The sequence below is a fragment of the Corvus hawaiiensis genome, chromosome 2 (assembly GCF_020740725.1).
Source record: "Corvus hawaiiensis isolate bCorHaw1 chromosome 2, bCorHaw1.pri.cur, whole genome shotgun sequence".
In the NCBI taxonomy this organism is placed as follows: Eukaryota; Metazoa; Chordata; class Aves; order Passeriformes; family Corvidae; genus Corvus; species Corvus hawaiiensis.
Genome location: NC_063214.1, coordinates 81,458,409 through 81,477,689, shown reverse-complemented (window position 1 = coordinate 81,477,689; position 19,281 = coordinate 81,458,409).

Sequence of the window (19,281 nt, the reverse complement as noted above, 5' to 3'; positions counted from 1 at the left end):
GCCTGAGGGACCTTCTGCAGCAGGTATTTTACACTTCTCTGAATGATGTCGTACCAAAGCCTCTACCATGCTACACATGTATTCCAGATGTTCCAGTGTTTAACCCTGTGCTTTTCAACAGATTTGCATTGGGCTCAGAAAGTAGGGGCATTTGTTTAGACAACTAGATGTTAGTAAAATCTCTTGTTTCCTATGAATAGCATATCCAGTTCAGTAGTGGTGAAAAACATGCCCTTTGCAAAAAAAAAAAAAAAGCAAAAAAAAAAAAAAAAAGCTTGAATTACCATTCTGTCCTGATATTTCCTTGTTCTAGTGTGATAAAACCCATCATGATGATTCTTACAAGAAAATGCATTTCTTGACAGGTATATACCCATTGTCTTACTCCTGGTTGATGATTTATAACCTCCTTAAATCAGTGGTTTATTTGGGGTTTGATGGAAGCAAGGGTGTTATGTTTACTGAGAAGTGCAATCATGAGAGAAGAATAACTATTGAAGTGCCACCTCCTCACTTGTGGAAACTTAAAAAAATCTCATGCAGAGGAGAGAGACAAAACACATCTTCAAGTGTAAAATTCTTTGTCTACCCACCACTTGCAGCTGCACATACTTCACAAATCTCCACCCCAAAGCTCCAAGAGCAGAGCCTCATTTGGCCAGAGCTGCCCTGAGGCCTGTGGAACTGCCCTTGGCGTTAACGCCTTACACAAAGCTGATGTTACTCACCTGGTTTATTTCCCTTTCATATTTTCTACCCACTTCACGTGATTGAATAGTATCACTGCTTCTCAAACATAGGTGGACTGAAAGTCATGCTTACAAAATATATCTTTTATCTCTTTTACATGAAAGCATGGAATTTGGATCTTTGCCATTGATTACTTCCCTGTGATAAAAACTAAGGTAAGGATGTGACTACACATACAAGCAATGAAACAAATTAAAAGTGAAATATTTATTTAGGGGGATATATACTGCTCTAGAGAAAGAAAATATGAAGGTGGTTCCTATCACTTATGTGATAAACATATCATTACTGTGATTCATGTATCATTAATGTGATTCTCATATCACTAATATGATAAGATTGCAAGAAACAAGGAACGAAAATGTGCCTAGACAAGAAACCATCTAGGACTGAGTGCCTTAAAAGATGACCTGCTTGGGTAACATGGGTAGAGGAACATAGAGCTTGGCAATTGTGTTTAAAAGTTCTGATAATTTGGAATCACTGTTATGGAATCCAAAAAGGACATGATGATTTGGCAAGAAATTCCTTTGCTGTTTCTGTCTGCTCTTGATGAGCCTCTTTTGCTCTTTATCTCTATTCTTTGTTGATAATGTTGTGCCAGCTCTTCCTGTTTCTTGACCAGTCCTTTACTGCACGTCCATTCTGTAATATAAAACCTTGGCAGACATACACAGCTGTAATTGCAAAATGTTAGCTACCTGAGCTGCTTTACTTCTCCTTTTGCTCACAAACTTTCCAGACATATATTGAAAACTTAATTCTTCTGTTTCCTTAGTAGCAGAAGAGCATCCAATTTCTGACTGTGAGAGATGACAGCTTCTTCTCCAAATAGTAATTAATCATCAGGAATTAATGTAATTTTAAACTTGGTTTTGAAATGTGTGCTTTGTGGTACTCTGGTTCTGGAGGAAAACTTCAAAATAAGTGGTCACAAGATGATTCAATTTAATAGAGAGGGACAAATTAATGTCATTTTGAAACTAAGCTCCCTGTTTTTGAAAGAAGTGGTAAGAAATTCATAGGACTTACCCATAACTGCATAAAGTTCAAGAACTTGAATGTAGAGGAAGTCTGTAACCTGCAGATATACCAAATGGAAGAAACAGCTTCAACCTGAATAGGAAAAAGTGATTAACATAGACTATTTTAGACTGCTAAACTACTTCTCTGTAGTTCAGACTGCAGTGGGACAACATTAGGAATGCCTGAAATCAAAATGACTCAAAGCTCAGAGAACTTCAAAGTAAATGACAAAAGGTATTGAGACACAAAGTCAGAGAAAGAAAATGTGGATCACCTGTATGGGAAGAAGGAGGTACATACAAAATGCTGTGCTGGTATGAACCCAAAATGAAGGGTTGGATCCAGTAAGGGACATGGGTTGTGCAAGAGTCAGCATCCACTTAGGAGTGCCCTTGCAGTTGTTTGTTATGCATTGACTGAGGAGACAAAAGCACTCCAACTGGGATTTGTAACACTGCTGGAAGAGTTAAGGCATCTCTGAGATTTAACAGAGAATACCAAAGGGTGGTCTCAAATCCTGTTTGTTTCCTCCATGTAAGCACACTGTTAAGGGGTATAGGAAATGCCCCAGTGAAACCTGGGTCAGTTCTGCGCTTTGTACATACATCATATATTAGGATGGAGATGACAGGCTCATGGCTTCCTTAATAAAGATGGCAAGGAGAAATATATGGAAAAAGGCAACAATCCATTCAAAAAAATTATATATTAACTAAAGCAGTTGACAAATAAATGGAAAACCCGTTCCTCCACTTACATAAATCCAAACATCCAGCTGCTAGGTAAATCCTGCAGACGATGTGATCAGTGAATTTTGGAGCAAGTGGAATGGAGAAACAACTCCGCCTCTGCCTTAGGCAGCCACAGAGCTGCTAAAGCAAAATCCATGATTTCAGGAAAGACATCAGACCTGACCCCAGGGCCCAGCAAGTAAAGGACATAGATGGACTTAACATCATCTCATCTTTCAGTATATTTTATGCTATCCAGTGTAACAGGATAAAAAAGCTGAAATAATTTTGGTGTGAGGAACCATCTAAATACAGGCTAATATAGAGAGTCTGTGCTTGTACTTTCTTTATCTCCCAAAATCAGTAAAGCAGATAAGCTTCCATCTGGTTTCTTCTCCCCTCATGATTGATATCAGCACTTGCTAGGACACTCCTTCTGCAGTTTGCAAAATTTTTTGAGATTCTTCAGGGCAATATTAAAGGAAAGATGACACAACATCTTTATAATTTCCACATGAGTGAGGAAATTAATACCTCCTGCTATACACTTCAGAAGCAATCTGTGCAGTGTACACTTTCTGGATGCAGATTTGGGCTCTTTCTCTTCTGGCAATGCTTCAGTTCCTCTGTATCCTTCAGCTTCCAAAAGGTGCCTGCAGTGTGACTATGATGCTGGAACTTCTTTCTACCAAGGTCTTGAGGGAGTCATTGTCACTGGGCCAGTTTTACAAATTAAAAATTCCTGCATCTCTAATGATGGGTTCATCTGCAAAATCTTTTAATCTAATTTAAAAATGTTTCAAAGTAACAGAAGTCCCATTCTTTGAGGCAAAAAAAGGAACAGCAGGTCTACCAGCCATCTGTTTCTTGAACAGTTTGAATGGGAGCAGAGCATTTACCTTCCTCAATCTTAAATCTTTTAACTACCTCAGGGTTCAGATGGAGAAAACCCAACACATTTTCTAAGACATTTGAGTTGTCCTGTATTTATAAATTCAGGCTTGGGGTTCAAGAACACGATGTCTACTTTAAAATTTCCATCTCTTGCTTTCAATGCAGTTTCAAATTGATGGACTACTTTAAACTGATGGGCAGTAGTGCCACTTTCTATTTAAAATGCAAACAAAACAATGCCTTTAAAAAGCCCAGTTCTTCTTTAAAACTCTGTTAGGGTGATTTTGTTGAAAAATCTCTAATGGACTCAATTCAGGCATGCCACAGATTGATCCCATGGAGAATAACATAATAGTACTTAAGATGTTTATTGCATCTCACAAAGTGTCCTGTTGTCACTCATGAGGATATGTACTAAGATGCTAATCCTAAAATCCAAATTGATTTTTTTGGCAATTGTTTTTGCTGTGATATCCAGAGGCTTGTCTTAATGTGTAAATATCATCACTCATCAGCCATTGCTCATGTTTGCAAAGCCCACAGACTTAGTCATGCAGACATTTATATTGCATCACCTAAATTAATGTAGGGCCTAGGCACCTATATATCCCTGCCAGTCTCAAATCCAGGGGTCACTGTTCTATTACAGCCCTTCTGGGAATGCCTTAAAGGCCGAGGTCCTGTGGAAACAAATGCAACAGGAAGAGTTAACCATATTAAAAACCTATTAATGTCACAAGAATTAGCAGACAAAATAGAAAACAAAATTATGGAGTTCATGAAGCAGAACTGAGCAATGACCTCAGGCTGCTCACCAGCCTGTTGGTATGTCTTAGCTGCTGCTGTTAGGCTGATGTCACTTTTAATGCAACAACTAAACCACATTCTCGGTTGTGCGTTTGCCTAGACATTGTCCCTCTTCCCCTATTTCTTATAGTAGCAAGAGGCTCAGCATAGGCATCACAGTAGGCACCAGAATTGTCTAAGGCTGTTACACAGAAACACATGAGAGAGAAAAGTCAAACATTACCCATTCTTCATGGGTCTTTTCTTTCTCTTCCCATCCACCCCATCACCCAGCCTGCATCTCAGAGGTCTCAAAGCTTGGTTCTGCACTCATCTGCTCTGAAAACTGCAGTGATAACAGGCTTCAGAGAGACAAGATGGCATAAGATGACACATTTGCTAGCTGTCTTCCTCCTATCTAGTTTCTGGCTAGACTGGACACACAAGAAGGAAACACCATTTACCTAGAAATCCTAAAATTGTGTCCCTGTCACTGCTTAATTTGCTAGTACAGAAGTGGTGTTGGCCTATTAAAGACAACCCCAGGAGAACAGCATTAGCAAACAAGGCTTTCAGGGTTGGCTGGACATCCTGCTTCTGCTCTGCAGAGATGCAACCACCCCCACAGTCTAGCTGACTTGCTCTGGAGGAGGGAAAAATACTTTCCAGGACATTTAGAAATGCACGCAGCCTGCCAGAGCTGGTGAACCGCACCACCTCTGACACAAAACAAACTTTGCTCTCCCATGTCTGAGAAAAAAGTCTTCATGGGTTTCTCCTGGAAGAATACCAGAGGCTGGTTTTGGCACAGGGATCTGCGAACAGATCTCCTTTTGCAAGGAGGGTGAAAAGCAGAAATGGGCCTTGAGGCGCTGCAGGGAGCCTAGAGAACTTCTTCTGTCCTTGGGGCTTTCTCATTAGATAGCTGTGTGTTGTTCTAACCACATTAGCTGGCTGAGCTGCCCAGACTGAGTTGCTAAAAGGCAAAAGGCACATTCAATTCAGGAGTTTTCTGAGAAAGGTATAGCCAGGAAAGTTTCATCTGATGTTGTGAAGTCTTTCAGACCCCTGGCAGTCAAGGCCAACCATCCAATGCCAAATTTCTGAGTTTCCTAGGGCACTCTGAGAGCAATAGTCCCCATGTTATGCCACTTCAGGAAGGCTACAGGAAGTGTGAGCTTGCCATTCTTTGGGTGCTGGTTGTAAGAGCCTAAATTTGCCCATGGTCTTTGTGAGGAAAATGAAAATTACTGGATATGAACAATGGTAACTGGCTTTTGCTGGGTGGAAAACATGTTTTGTTTCAGATTGGTTGTACTGCTCGAAGTATTGCCTTTCCTGACTTCACCTATATCAGCCAAAGAAATGCACCCTGTGCTTTCCTACAGCTCTCTGAATCTCTGGAGCAACCACAAAGAGGGGGGTATCCAGGCATTCTGACAAAAACCAGAGACTAAGGGAAGCACATGGCTCACTGCAGGATAAGGTGGGGTGGCAGAAAGGTCCTACCCCATGCCAGCATTTGGGCAGGCTGGGCCTGCGGGAATGGGCTCAGGTCAGTGACCCAAGCAGGGCTGCCAGGTATATCCCAGTAAAACCCCTGGGGAACAGTATGGAAAGCTGTTAGCCTGGAGGGCTGGTTGTTGATTTTTACCTCCCATTTTGCTATTAGACCCTAATGGATAAAGGCATGAGGCAGGAGGGTGACATGGTCAGCAGGTACATATGGAGCACAAGGGGAATATGAGGTACAGACACCATGTGGGAGAGGTAGGGAGCATGGGACAGGTATGATGCTCCAATTTTGGGTTCTGTCCCTGTGAGAGCTCTGCAGCATACACAGAGCCCTCCTAGTGAAAACTTCCTAATTGAGTACTGCTTCCTTTTTAGAAATGGTTGTTGGAGTTGTTATCGGCGCTGCTCATCATTCCTACTATGGCTAAAGCTCTTGTGCATGAAGTGTGTATTTATGGTTCAAGATAGTACAGCTAAGGAGAAACTGTACTTTTAAAGCATGTTCCCATGGATGTTGTGGTACCCATTAAAACTGGGCAGTTGGTAATAAAGTTATGCATAAAAAGAGGTAATAAAGAGGGAAGGAATAAGTTGTTTCTTATTTATTTGCAATTTTCAAAAAAATACATTCACATTGAAATATTTTAGGGATCTTGTGGCATTTTTTGTTTCTTCCTGTTATATTTCATATGTCAGATCTATTTCTGGGCAGGAGAGGAGACCAACTGCATGGAGACACTTGTGTGTGGCTGTTTAGGAAAGTGGCTGTGTCTGTCTTGTAAGAATATGTCCAGTGCATGCTTTTGATCTTGATTGCATCCTCTGGCTAACTGCATCTATGTAATAATGAAAATCTGCTTATAATAAAAATGAAAAGGTTACTTATTCTAGCGCCTGTGCAGATGTTATTGATAATGCCTTTTATGTGAAAGAACATGAACAAAGCAGACCTCTGACTTTCAAAGAGACAAAAGAAAGGAAAAAGCCTCATAGTGTGCCAAATTTTAAAAAGAGAAAGCCTTAAGGGAAAGAAAAATAAAAAGTTTGAGAGTGCAGAGTAAAAAAAAGCAAGTATTAAGAACTATGAAAGCACATTCATTAGGGAAAATTCTATTTTGAGTATCCTTTGCAAAATATCAAATCTTCATACCCCAGCAACAAATAGGACACAAATTACATCAGGAGGGTTGACTTACCTTATATATTGCTTCAATTAAGTCTTCAGATACTTGCATCCTCAGCCTATAGATACAGGGATCCTAGAAGATAATGCTCTTTTATAGGATCAGAAGAGTAGAAACATTTAAACCAGATTGTGGCTAAACCCAGTAATAAATATAACATCCTTGGTTTGAAAAGCCATAATCCTGATTGACATTTTACCTTCTGATTTCTCCATGGTTGTTCTGGTTTGCTTGTTGTCCTACTTGGGGCAGCAACTTGCAGAAGGTTTTGCGCGAGAAGAGGTGTGAACTTAGCAAGAGTTAGTGGCCCCCAGAGCTGAGGAAAGAAGGAAAGAAGGAAAGAAAGAAGGAAGGAAGGAAGGAAGGAAGGAAGGAAAGAAAGAAAGAAAAAGAGAGAAAGAAAGAAAGAAAGAAAGAAAGAAAAAGAAAGAAAATTCCTCAGATCATTGTTTTCTTGATATGTGAGGCAAAATGTCCAGTAGTGTTTTAGTGTTTTATGGAAAAAAGTAATTCTGGCAAGATAATTCATTCTAGATTCACAGAATTCTGTAAAAAAAAAAATCCAAACTGAGAATAACAGCAAAAGACAAGAGAAATATTAGGTTTTTTTCTGTTAAATAAAATGTTTTGATTCTTCGATTTCAAATCACTTGTTCAGTATAGAATTTCTTTTAAGATTAAAAATGTAAAGTGTTCAGATTTACAGACTCAATAAAAAGCTTTCTTCAACCTGAAATTAACCTCTTCTATGAAATTACCACCAAATAATAATTGAAAAGTATCATTCACATAGGTTCATCCATCCATCTAACTGTCAAAAGAGCATTCTTTTTATCACTTCCCTTACTGCTTTGACTCTGTATCATCTGACATTTATTATTATTTAATTGTGCTGCCATTCATCCAAGCCAGGGCTGAACTGTGCTAGTTGCTGCATGATTAGGTAGCAAAACCTTCAAATTAACAGTTTCACTAAATAAACCTTTTAGATTAGAGATATAAATAAAAAGGTTTTAATTGAATATTTATCCAGTGCAGCCAACCAGAAAAAAATGGTTGCCATGGCAGCTGGAATTTCCCTGTACAAGTGTCAGGAGCTGTGATAGTTCACTGGTCAAGCAACAAAGTTAGGAGCCCCTGCATCTTCTACGGCTGTAGAAATGTATCATCGATCCCTCTCTCTGACTTCTTCTTTATTTGTTCAGCTGCCAACAAATTTAGGTGTGGGGTCTTTTATGTTGCTAAAGTCTGCTACAGAACAACCTTTTTGTCCCTCTATATCGATCCCTTGTTGTCATTCATACAAATTATATTCACCCTAAATGTATTTTGCAAAAGACGCTTTTAGCATCATGTCCCATTAGGGAGCTAAGGGTGTGCTTAGCCTAAGCATTTTGCTTTATGGCTGTCATAGGTCTCAGCTTGAAGTAAAACTCCAAACTTCTCTACTGGTTACTGTAAGGAAGCATTAGCAAAGACCGAAATGCAGGTTTGTATCAGCTTTGCATTTGTGGCACTATACTGTATTATATCACCACTGCATTACTGTGTGATTTTTTTCCCTTGTGGCAAAGATGATGAGAATTGCAGTTCCATGTTTCTTTTGTAAGGTTGCCACACCTTTAGAGAAAAGTATGCTATCTGAAGTGTCACCTAATTCACATAGAATGTCACCTATTTCACACAGAAGAGACAACATCTATCACTTTATATCTCTGGACTCTCAGCAGCTTAAATCTTTCTGAATAAGTAAGGGCTGCAGGAATGTTTAGGGATGTATCTCATACTTGGACTTACCTGAGGAATTGTACAATGAATGGGAACAGGCTTTGGAGCCCACTTGCAGTTCAGAAGGATGCTAGATTTATTTTGATTTCTAAAAGTCCTATTTACTCCTATTTACCTGTTTGGATGCTGTCAATCTAATTTATGTGCAGATATGTCCAAGGAAACAGCCACATTTACTGAGTCACTCCTGCTGAATCGAAACTCTGCAGGAGGAAGTGGAGAGCACTTACCTAGTTGACCTACTCACAAATGTTCCAGTGCAGACCTTACTAATGGCATGGCTGTCTTACGCTGGGTGGGCCTTCTTCCTTCAAATAATGACCTTCCTATAAGGAAATATCATTCTTACAAAAGTACTTAAGGAAAATATTTTTTAAAATTTGGCAGGTTAAATGACTCATCCAAAAGGGTCATTATATAAAGTGTAGAACAAAAGCTGGCAAAATTACTCTTATTCTTTTTATGTGATAATGTAAGTCCTGGGAATCCTGGTCCTGAAGCAGAAGGTCTGTGCCAGAGCTGGACAATTAAAGAATGAAAATGATTGTCAATCCCCAAAGGAGGTCAGTTTTAGTACGTGAAAACAGTGGTTTATCCAATCCTCTTGAAACTCTTCATTATAAAGGTTACCTGGTAGGAACATGACAGAGTTCACTGAGGTTTTCTTACTTTCCATTTTCCTCTGTTGATAAGAACAGGCAGGAAAAGCCATCAGCATAGCTGACATTGTTAGTAGCATGGCAGGATTGTGGAAAACTGATTCTTGCGGAAGGACAATCCTGGTGCTGCCTGTACTTAGGAGGTAAAAAGCTTTTGTACATTCAGAGAGAGAGGGTTGATAATTTTGTGCAATCCTCTGGTGGCTGGTCATCTTCTTTGAAGATGATCTGGAGAAAAAAGGAGCATACACAGTGGCAGCAGCTTTCTCTGGCAGGAGGGATGAGGGTGTAAGTTTGCTGTTGTGAAGTGTATTTTGAAGAGTATTAAATGTGTTTATTTATGGAAACAGAATTACAGCTATGACTTCTGATACATCCTAAAGTCATTCCATGTGTAGAGATATCAGTTTATGCACACATGAATTTATTCCACCTATTCCTGCCTGCCCCTGGTCAAAACTGAGGAGATTTGTAAAGAGGTTTTCTCTCACTTTGGTTTGTTGTCAGGTGTGATGCATACAATTGGCTTGTTGGACAAAGCAGCTATTCCACACTTTACCATCTGCTGGTCATCTTAGTACCTGAAACAATCATCCTCCTTCCCTGTCCCCCTTCCATGCTTAACCTCACCTCTCTCTTTTTCTTTATCATGCTCAATTTTCCATCCTTCTACCTCACTTTCCTTCCTTCTTGCTTTTGCCCCACCTTGGATCCACATTCTCCCCAGTCCTTGGATAATACTTCCCTCCAACCCTTCTTCTCCTCTTAATCTCTGTGGTTCACCTAGTAGTCCTTACTGCCACAGCAGTTGTTCTTACACTGACTTTTCTAACTTCATGATTGTTTCTCCTCCTTGTGCTGTGCCTGGAACCACCACTCCTCTTCTGAAAACATCTGCAGCCTTTTTATATCTCTCAGACACAGAGTATAAAGGTTGAAAGGCCATCAGAATGAATTTGCACGTGGAGGATTCGATGAGCAAGGAGGTGGACACTAACAAAGAAAAAGATTAAAATGCAACAAATGCAAACATGGCCACAGGATTCCTAGGAATGCTTTGCAGCTTCAGAGCAAGAGGAAGAAGTGCGTATGTATAGGTTTACATCTGGAAAATTCAAGTCATGGCATGGTATTGCTCCTGAATTTTCCACCAATGCTAAAGTTTTGTGCATTTTGTGCAAACATAAGTTGCCCTTCCTCTCATCTCCCACAGAACAGGTGACTGTGGCTTAGTTTGGTGGTATGTATCTGAAGCCATGGCATTCTTCTTTCCTTTTTACATTTACACATCTGCCTGTTCCCTCTGGACTATACACACTCTTTGTACTTGGACATGAAACCTTCAGCCCATAGGAAATACCATCAAGTGCAGAATACAAAGTGCACATCCCTGAGGTAACGTGGAGTACCATAAACACGTCTGTTGTTTGTTCTCTTCTATGCTTTCCATAAACTATTGTTAAATGCAAGATCTCAGTCCTTGCCCTCCAAGTGCACTGTTGCTTCTTCTCAGAGATCTAAATAAATGCCAAAGCAACCAAGGTAAACATCTTCCCATGACAGAGGAAGTAGAATGTCCCTCTGTAAGTGCAAGCCTCTCTCTGTGGGAGACAAAATTTTCTGCCTTGGTTTGTGCAAGGCTGAGAAACAAACAGTCATGGAATGGGAGCACTAAGGAAGACTTCACTGCCTTCTCCTCTAATGGCAATATATATTACACCAACCTTTTTTCTCTAACATAAACACAGCTGTGAGCATATTAGCTTGAAGCTGCACAAATCAAAACAGATTAAGAGCAAGAATAAACATGGTATTTAGCATGTTGCTAGATGATACCTAGATGTAATAGTGATTAAGGTGTTGTAAGATTCTACACGCAGGAAAACATATACTTAGTGCCTGTGAGTCAGTATTTATAAGCATTTGAGTCATGGAAGCATCATAGAATCGTTTAGGTTGGCAAAGACCTTTAAGATCACTGAGTCCAACTATTACCAAAGCTGCCAAGGCCACCACTAAACCATGTCCCCCGGCGTCACAGCAACACGTCTTTTAAATACCTACAGGGATGATGACTCAACCACTCCCCTGGGCAGCCTGTTCTAGTGCTTGACAACTCTTTCAGTAAAGACATTTTTCCTGATATCCAAAACAAACCTCTCGTGGTGCAACATGAGGTCCTTTCCTCTTGTCCTATCACTTGTTACCTGGGAGGAGAGACTGACCTCCACCTCACCACAGCCTTCTGTCAGGTAGTTGTGGAGAGCTATAAGGTCTCCTCTCAGCCTCCTTTTCTCCAGACAAAACACTTCGCAGTGTCTGGGCTTAAATGTACCATTTTAAAGTAAACCAAATAAAGGAAGATTTTAGGACTAATTATTATATTAGAAATCTTGTAAAATTCTGACTCACAAAATGCATGTGATTCAGAAAGGCTGCCTATATTCCTGGTATGTAGTCCACCTGTGCTTGCAATACCTCAGAGAAGTGTCAGGCTGCCAAGAAAGAATTAAGGAATAAGGGCCTTCCCCAGTGGTGTGTGGATAGGACTGAAGAGGCCAAGGATATGTGGATGAAAAAAATTGCCTTTTGGGAGCTCTGCATTGGCAGGTAATTGGTGTTCTGCTGACAGCTGTGCCCAGAAGTGTCAGAGAAACTTTTGCTACTTCTCAAACTGTGGGTGCCCCAGGAAAAGTAGGAACTCTGTGTGACCGTGGACCTACATGTGCTAGACCCTGGTGAAACAGTCAAGAGCTAATGAAGGCCAAGTGATAACAGTGTTGACAAACTGTGTTGGTCATGGCTGAGAGTAACCATGTTTGCAGTCATTTTACATGGTTTGCGTTCTGATTTGACAGTCTATGCTTGCTGGTAAGTGCCTCAGACCCAGGTCAGATGTGACATACATTGAAGATGTCTCTGCTGGACTTAGCTTATTTCTTTTAGAACAGAATTACCTTTTCCCCTTTCCATGTGCCACTAGCTTTCCAGGAAAGTATTGAAAAGTGAGTAAACTATCCTCTTCTTTCTCAGCAGAAAAATGAAAAAAACCCCTGAACATTATTTTAAAAATCATAATTTTAATTTTTTTCCTTTTTTTTCCTTTACTTTCCTGTCCTTAGCATCTTGTTAGAATGCCTGGTCACTTTCTGTGCCTTCTGTTTTCCAAAGCTAATGGTGTACACACACATAGACTTGTATTTGACTTTGCCTTATGAGGTTCTTATTTAAGTTAGAAATCAAGTGTGTAGCGTGTTTCATTTCCTATTGAAACTTATGTGATTTTATGATCTCTAAATATTATTGACTTAGGAGTATTCTTTTTCCATCTTCATCCAGGATGCTGGATGACATCAGGCTTTTCATTAGCCCATTGATGACAGCAAATGCTCCCAAGGCATCTCAGAAAAGGTGAAAAAACTGTTATCATATTTTTTCGGTTCATTCATATTTGAAGGAAGTATATAGAGTGAGGATCTCTACTGGCAACATTTGCAGTTTCTATTGTGAGGTCAGAGTATTGCCTTATAACAACAGAAGTAATTTTAATCACATCCAACATCCCACCATAGTCGGTAACCCCCAACAGGGAAAAAGCCACACTTTGCCACTCAATTTAAGTAAGGTTTTCTGTGACTCTGTGTTACAGAAAGAAAAAAGATCTATGCAGTAATTTATGATTTTTTCTGTGTTGTCTTCTGTCCCCTTGCTATTGCCAAAAATAATTTTATTCAACGTCAGTCTGGCAATGATAAATGAAACACAATCAGGATCCAGATGATATTGATGGTGATGTTTCATTCTGAAAAGTGACCTATGTGTCTTTTCCTTTGGAACTTGTTGCTTACTCATGTTATTACTAGGAGGGAAAATAACTCTTCTGGAAAGAAAGACACTTTCATTTGACCATCTGTACAATGTATTTATTCCTGATTTTAGCATGTAGTAGAGTGGTTTCAAGAAAAAACTGAAATATCTGGGCTGTAATGGTGGACCTGCTGATTGATTTGCTCTGTGACTTACAAATTTGTGAATGCTCACTATTTGCCTTTTCCTTCCTAAGGTAAAGGAGAATGTCCATGCTTCCACTTCCACTTCCACTTCCACTCTCCTCTCCTCTCCTCTCCTCTCCTCTCCTCTCCTCTCCTCTCCTCTCCTCTCCTCTCCTCTCCTCTCCTCTCCTCTCCTCTCCTCTCCTCTCCTCTCCTCTCCTCTCCTCTCCTCTCCTCTCCTCTCCTCTCCTCTCCTCTCCTCTCCTCTCCTCTCCTCTCCTCTCCTCTCCTCTCCTCTCCTCTCCTCTCCTCTCCTCTCCTCTCCTCTCCCTTTTGCCCATTTAGGTTAACAACAAATGAAAGAGACACACAATGGAAACTGTATTCATATAAATAAACGTGGAAAATGCAAAAGAATGCTGTAATCAAGAAAAGCTTTGAAAGGAGCACAGATTTTACTCACTCAAGTGGAAGAATGTTATTTGCTGGTAGTTCATCACATGTCTTCAAAGTCACTTTTGAAAATAGAGCTTTCTTACCAAAGCCATTTGAATTCTATATTTTTCAGTGTTCTGTGTCCCAAATTTTGCTTTAGAAAACCAAGACAAAACTCTGAGGCATAAGATCCTCATCCATACAGCAAGAGCACAGTATCACTGGAATCAGACCTACATGAACTGAAGTGAACCATTCACCTCCAGGCTGAGATGAGGTTTTAAAAGAAATTTTTCCCTCTGTTTTCTGGAAGTCATGGTAACACCCTGGCAATCCTGCCCAGTCAAATGAGTCCATGGACACTGGCATTCACAGAAGCACAGAAGTCAGAAGGGCAGCCAATCCACTCCCCATCCTCAGACTAGGTTGCTTATGTTGAGCAAATATCATGACAGAGATTATAGAATCATTGAATCACAGAATATCTCAAGCTGGAAGGAACCCACAAGATGAGTCCTACTCCCTGCTCCTTGTAGAAGCAATCTGTTTTTTAAAATTCAGGGATGAGAAGTCTTCATTTCCCTGGGCCATCAGTCACAGTCTGCAGAATACCTGCAGTAGGTTGTGTTTTGTTTGCTGATTCACCTTTGCCCTGAAACTAGTTGAATTTAATTTTTTTGTTACTGTAATTCACTGTTGCTTGGAGATTATCCCAGGCTGTGTGCACTAGTATTAAGCTAGAAAACCAAGAGATCAGGATAGGAAGGAGGCAAATAAAGGGCAAGATTTGCTGTAACATATCAGTTGATGAACATACCAGAGAATGTAAAGAAAGACTTTGCTCTTCAGAAACTGTATTATCAATATCATAAATGTGGTTCATAAAAAAAAATAGACTTGAAACTGTATTGAATGGAAGCAGGAGATTAATGTCTATGACCTGATGAGAGTAGAACAGTGAAATGATCTCTTAGCTGCTTAGGAATGGAGAAGGCCTTGTAGCTCAGGACAGCAATACTGTAAATACATATGTCAGTGTTTTAACTAATAGCATGGGGAGCTGCTGCTGAAGGCCTGCTGCAACCTCATCCAAATCATCCTACAGAAATATCAGTCTCTAAGTATGTGTGCATGAAGTACAAGAGATGAAATTGCTAGGGGTAACTGAACAGGTGGTAGGTGTGTCAAGTTTAACTTTAGTACAACCTTTTCTGATACTTTTCTGCTGCATCAAATGCTCGATTTAACAGAAAGTAACTGGTTGGAATCTTATCTTAGCAGATAATCAGTAGAAACTACTCGCTATAGATAAATGATTTTAACATAGTTTTGGGTAAGGCAGGTAAGTGGACTTGCAACTACACTCATCTATAAGGCATCAGAGACATCACCATGGGATAGGCAGGTAAAGCACCATTAAAGGAAGGCTGAAACCTTCTGGAGTGGTAACTTGTGGCCGCATGGCACACACTCATCCATGTCTAACATGTAACTAGGCACCTATGCATAGGCACCTGAATTGCACCATAATTTAAGAAGAATGACTAAGTCAATTAGCACAAATAAGAAACTATGGCATGTAGAGGATTGATCTGGGGATGTTGAAAAAGATATAGGGAAAATGGAGATGGCTAGTGGGGTAACAAGGAGAATTAGGAAAAGCATCCAAGGAAGACTGTTGACATTACATACTGATGAGCAGGTTGAAATAGCAAAATTACAGCCTGGTTCTGCAGCAGTGCCATTTCTGTTCTGCAGCTGAACAAGAACAGGCCAATATGTTTGTATTACAGAAGGACGAGCACTATTCTCCAGTGGATAGATACATCAGCCGGATGATGAGTCAGGCCACTGGGTAGTGACAAGCTGGGCTCTCAGCCAGCAGGGCAGCCTGCTCTCCTGCCAGCAGCATGGTGGGATACAACACTGCCTGTTTGGTTTGTCAGGCAGGCATATGGTCTGCCTTTCTGCCTGGCTTCAATCAAAAACATTAAACTCAAACAATGTACAGTTGCAAAGTCTTCTCATTTTGCTATCACAGCTTGCCTTTGGAGCACTAATCCCTCCAACATCTTTCAAATAGCTTTGAATTTGATTCTGTCCCTAATACTGCCTCAGAGATACCATGTAGTGCTCAGCAAATCTTTTATACAAACTTTTCAAACACACTCATCCATGACTTCTTGGTTTTCTAGGTGCTCATATCAAGGCCCTGGGGTATGATATGGAGAAACTCTTCAGCCCTGAAATCACTGGCTGCTTGCCTGAAAGGGAAAGGTCATAGTGCTACATCCTCCAAAAGACTAAGCTTTAGGTTCCTTTTGCGTAACAGGGATCAGTGCCTACGTTTCACCTTAAGATCCACAAGTTTTATTTACCATCTGGGAAACTGCCCAGTAATTTTCTAAGGGTTTTGAGAAAAGTGGATGTTCATGAATTCTTTAATGATAAGTGCCCTAAAATGAAGATGGAGAAACTTGTCAGTCTGACTGTATTCAGAACAGTCAGATTTTTCTTCAAAGAGAGTAGAGCAAAAGGCATAAGGCCACATGTCATAAAATGTTTACTTAGTGACTACTGTCTTTCTTGTGCACTGAATAAATAGTGACTCTCATGTGTTTGCACACTTGTGACATCCTCTGTGATCTGAATTTATTTCCCTAGAACAAGGTATATGCATAGCAAGTTTAATTCAGTTGCCACTGCCCTAATTTGGCTATTGCCCTATTTGAGTAGTTGGCTTTGCTAGACCACTACCCATATGACTAAGATCATTTAGATTTACTAAGTCACTTTGATTAGTTTGTTACATATCTTGTTCTCTCCATATGAAAATAGCGTTGCCATAGCAAAATATTCAATGCATAAATTGGCAGTTGGTTTTCTTGAGTCCTAAAATAGAAAGAAGATTATTAAATTCATTGCTGTGCTGTTTTCCCTTCTTTTCTCTCCATGGGCAGTCTGAGGTTTTCTTGAGCACTTCTTTTGCCAATTGCTTCACACTTTTTTATTACTGCATTAGCTTCTAATTGCAGATGAAATTACTCAGCAGATAGAATTACAGGTTAATTTGGCTTTCAGGATTTTTTTAAAAAATTTTATTTTCCCTTTCCCTTTTAGTTTCTTCTTCTCCAAAACTTTGTAGAGTGGTTTTTTTTTTGGACTTGGGAGTAAACACTTGTATGTATTTCGAAATTAAGTAGCGTCAACATTCACCAATGATAATGCTGGCAAAGGACAAATGTATTTCTTGAGGATTGCTTTTTGTCCTTTTCCCATCACCACAATAATACTGAAAAGAAGTTATTTTAATATTTTGCTAAGTATTAACTTTTATCTGCATTCTGAAAATAAATTACTTGTTCATGAATAGTCTACTACTTCTTTGCCCAAACTAAGAAATGTTTGGGTAATCTTTCATTGCACAACAACTTCACAAAGCTGAAGTCAGCTTCAAGATTTACATTTTCCTTTCTCCCTCTGCCTGATCCAAACTTTATTGATATTTTGGGACTTCCACTATGCTGTCATACCTTTTAATTCACTTATGAGTATCTAGTTAGATAAATTTGCCTCACAGAAATCTAAAACTGTCAAATTTTGCTGATGGGCAGAGCTTTTCTTCACACATTTTGGGAGATTATTTAAATTTATTATCGAGGTTCTGGAATACATAGGCACTATTTTGTTAAACCTTGCCCTTTCAAACCACTGCACCCTTTCCATAAGCTTTTTCCCTTGTTTTAATCTGGAAGGATCTAGAGAAAGCTGTTGACAGGTGTACTACTTAGTGTTCACAGAATTCTGTGGCAGACCGTCTATGCACAAACAGTGCATGCTGTTTCCAGCCCCATCAGTGTTCACTGACAGCAAGCTTAAGCTGGATTTGTCTGATGGATGGTTAGAACATTCCTTCAAGCATGAACTGATGCTATTTATTCAATAATATAGTGTAGCTCCAACCCTCTTTTATCTCAACAACGTGTCAGCTCTGATGCCTCTAATGAAAGTCAGATGCCAGTCCTGTCAATTGTTTCATTGGCAATACATTTCAGCAGGAAGAGATAGGGCTGGTTGCTGCTGGGGACATGAATACATAGAACATAGGAATGGTGTTTGTTTTGTGGCTGGCTTAGTTGGAGTGGGAAGGAGTCTAGGAAATCAAGGTTGTGATTAGTTGCTCAAAATCTAGTTGGAAATCAGTAACTACTGGTATACATCAGGTGTTAACATTAGGTCCAAAACTATCTGACATCTTCATAAATGATCTGGATGAAGCAGAAGGTACCCTCAGCAAGTTTACTGATGATCACAGAATCAATTAAGTTGGAAAAGACCTCCAAGATCATTGAGTCCAACCTAGGACCTAACACCACCTTGTCAACTAGACCATGGCATCAAGTGCCATGTCCAGTCTTTCCTTAAAGACCACCAGGGAAGGTGACACATAACTGGGAGGAGTGGCTGATCAGTTACTGATAAAACTCCACGGACCTGTGCTGCCATCCAGAGGGACCTCAACAGGCTAGAGAAATGGGCTGACAGGAACCTCACGAAGTTCAAAAAAGGGAAGAGCAAAGTCCTGCACCTGGGGAGAAGCAACCTCAGGCACCAGTATGGGCTGGGGGCCACCCCAGCTTGGAGTCCTGGTGGACACCAAGCTGAACACAAGCCAGCAATGTATCTTTGTGCCAAAGAAGACTAACGATATGCTAGGATCCATTAGAATGAGTGTTTACCAGCAGGTTGAGGGAGGTAATCCTTCCTCTCTACTCAGAAGCGAGGCCTCCCCTGGAGTCCTGTACTCAGTTCTGGGCTCTCCAGTACAAGAGGGACATGGACATACTGGAGAGACTGCAGTGAAAGGTCACAAGGATGATGAAGGGACTCTAGTTACCTTTCCGATGAGGAAAGGCTGAGAGAGCTGTTCAGGCTGAGAGGGACTGTTCAGCCTGGAGAAGAGAAGGCTCAGAGGGGTCTCACCAGTGTGTATAGTGGACGAAAAGAGGACAGAGCCAGGTTGTGCTCTGCGCCCAGTGACAGGACCAGAAACAATGGGCACAAGCTGAAACACAGTAGGTTCCATCTGAACATCAGGAAACGCTGAGTTTGACTGAGCACTGGCACAGGTTGCCCAGAGAGGTTGTGGAGTCTCCATCCTTGGAGATACTCAAAAGCTGCCTGGACATGGCACTTGAGCAGCAGGGGTTGATTCAGCTGACCTCCAGAGGTCTCTTCCAACCTCAGCTATCCTGGGCTGCAGAGAAATAACAGCATGGCAGGGAACCATTCTGCCACAGAGATTAACAGTTCTTTGGTTACTTAAGATACATGTCCTGCATTTCTATTTTCCTAGGTCTCTTGCAGTTTCCACTACTCCTTTTCATCAGGGTCCCTGTGGCAGGCCACGGGTGACACAACTGGAAGAGAGTTTGGTGATCACTCGCTGAACTTTTGAGAACTGCCAATTTCAGTGATGCACCACGTCCTAAAATATATTAGCTACTTTATTTTGTATCGC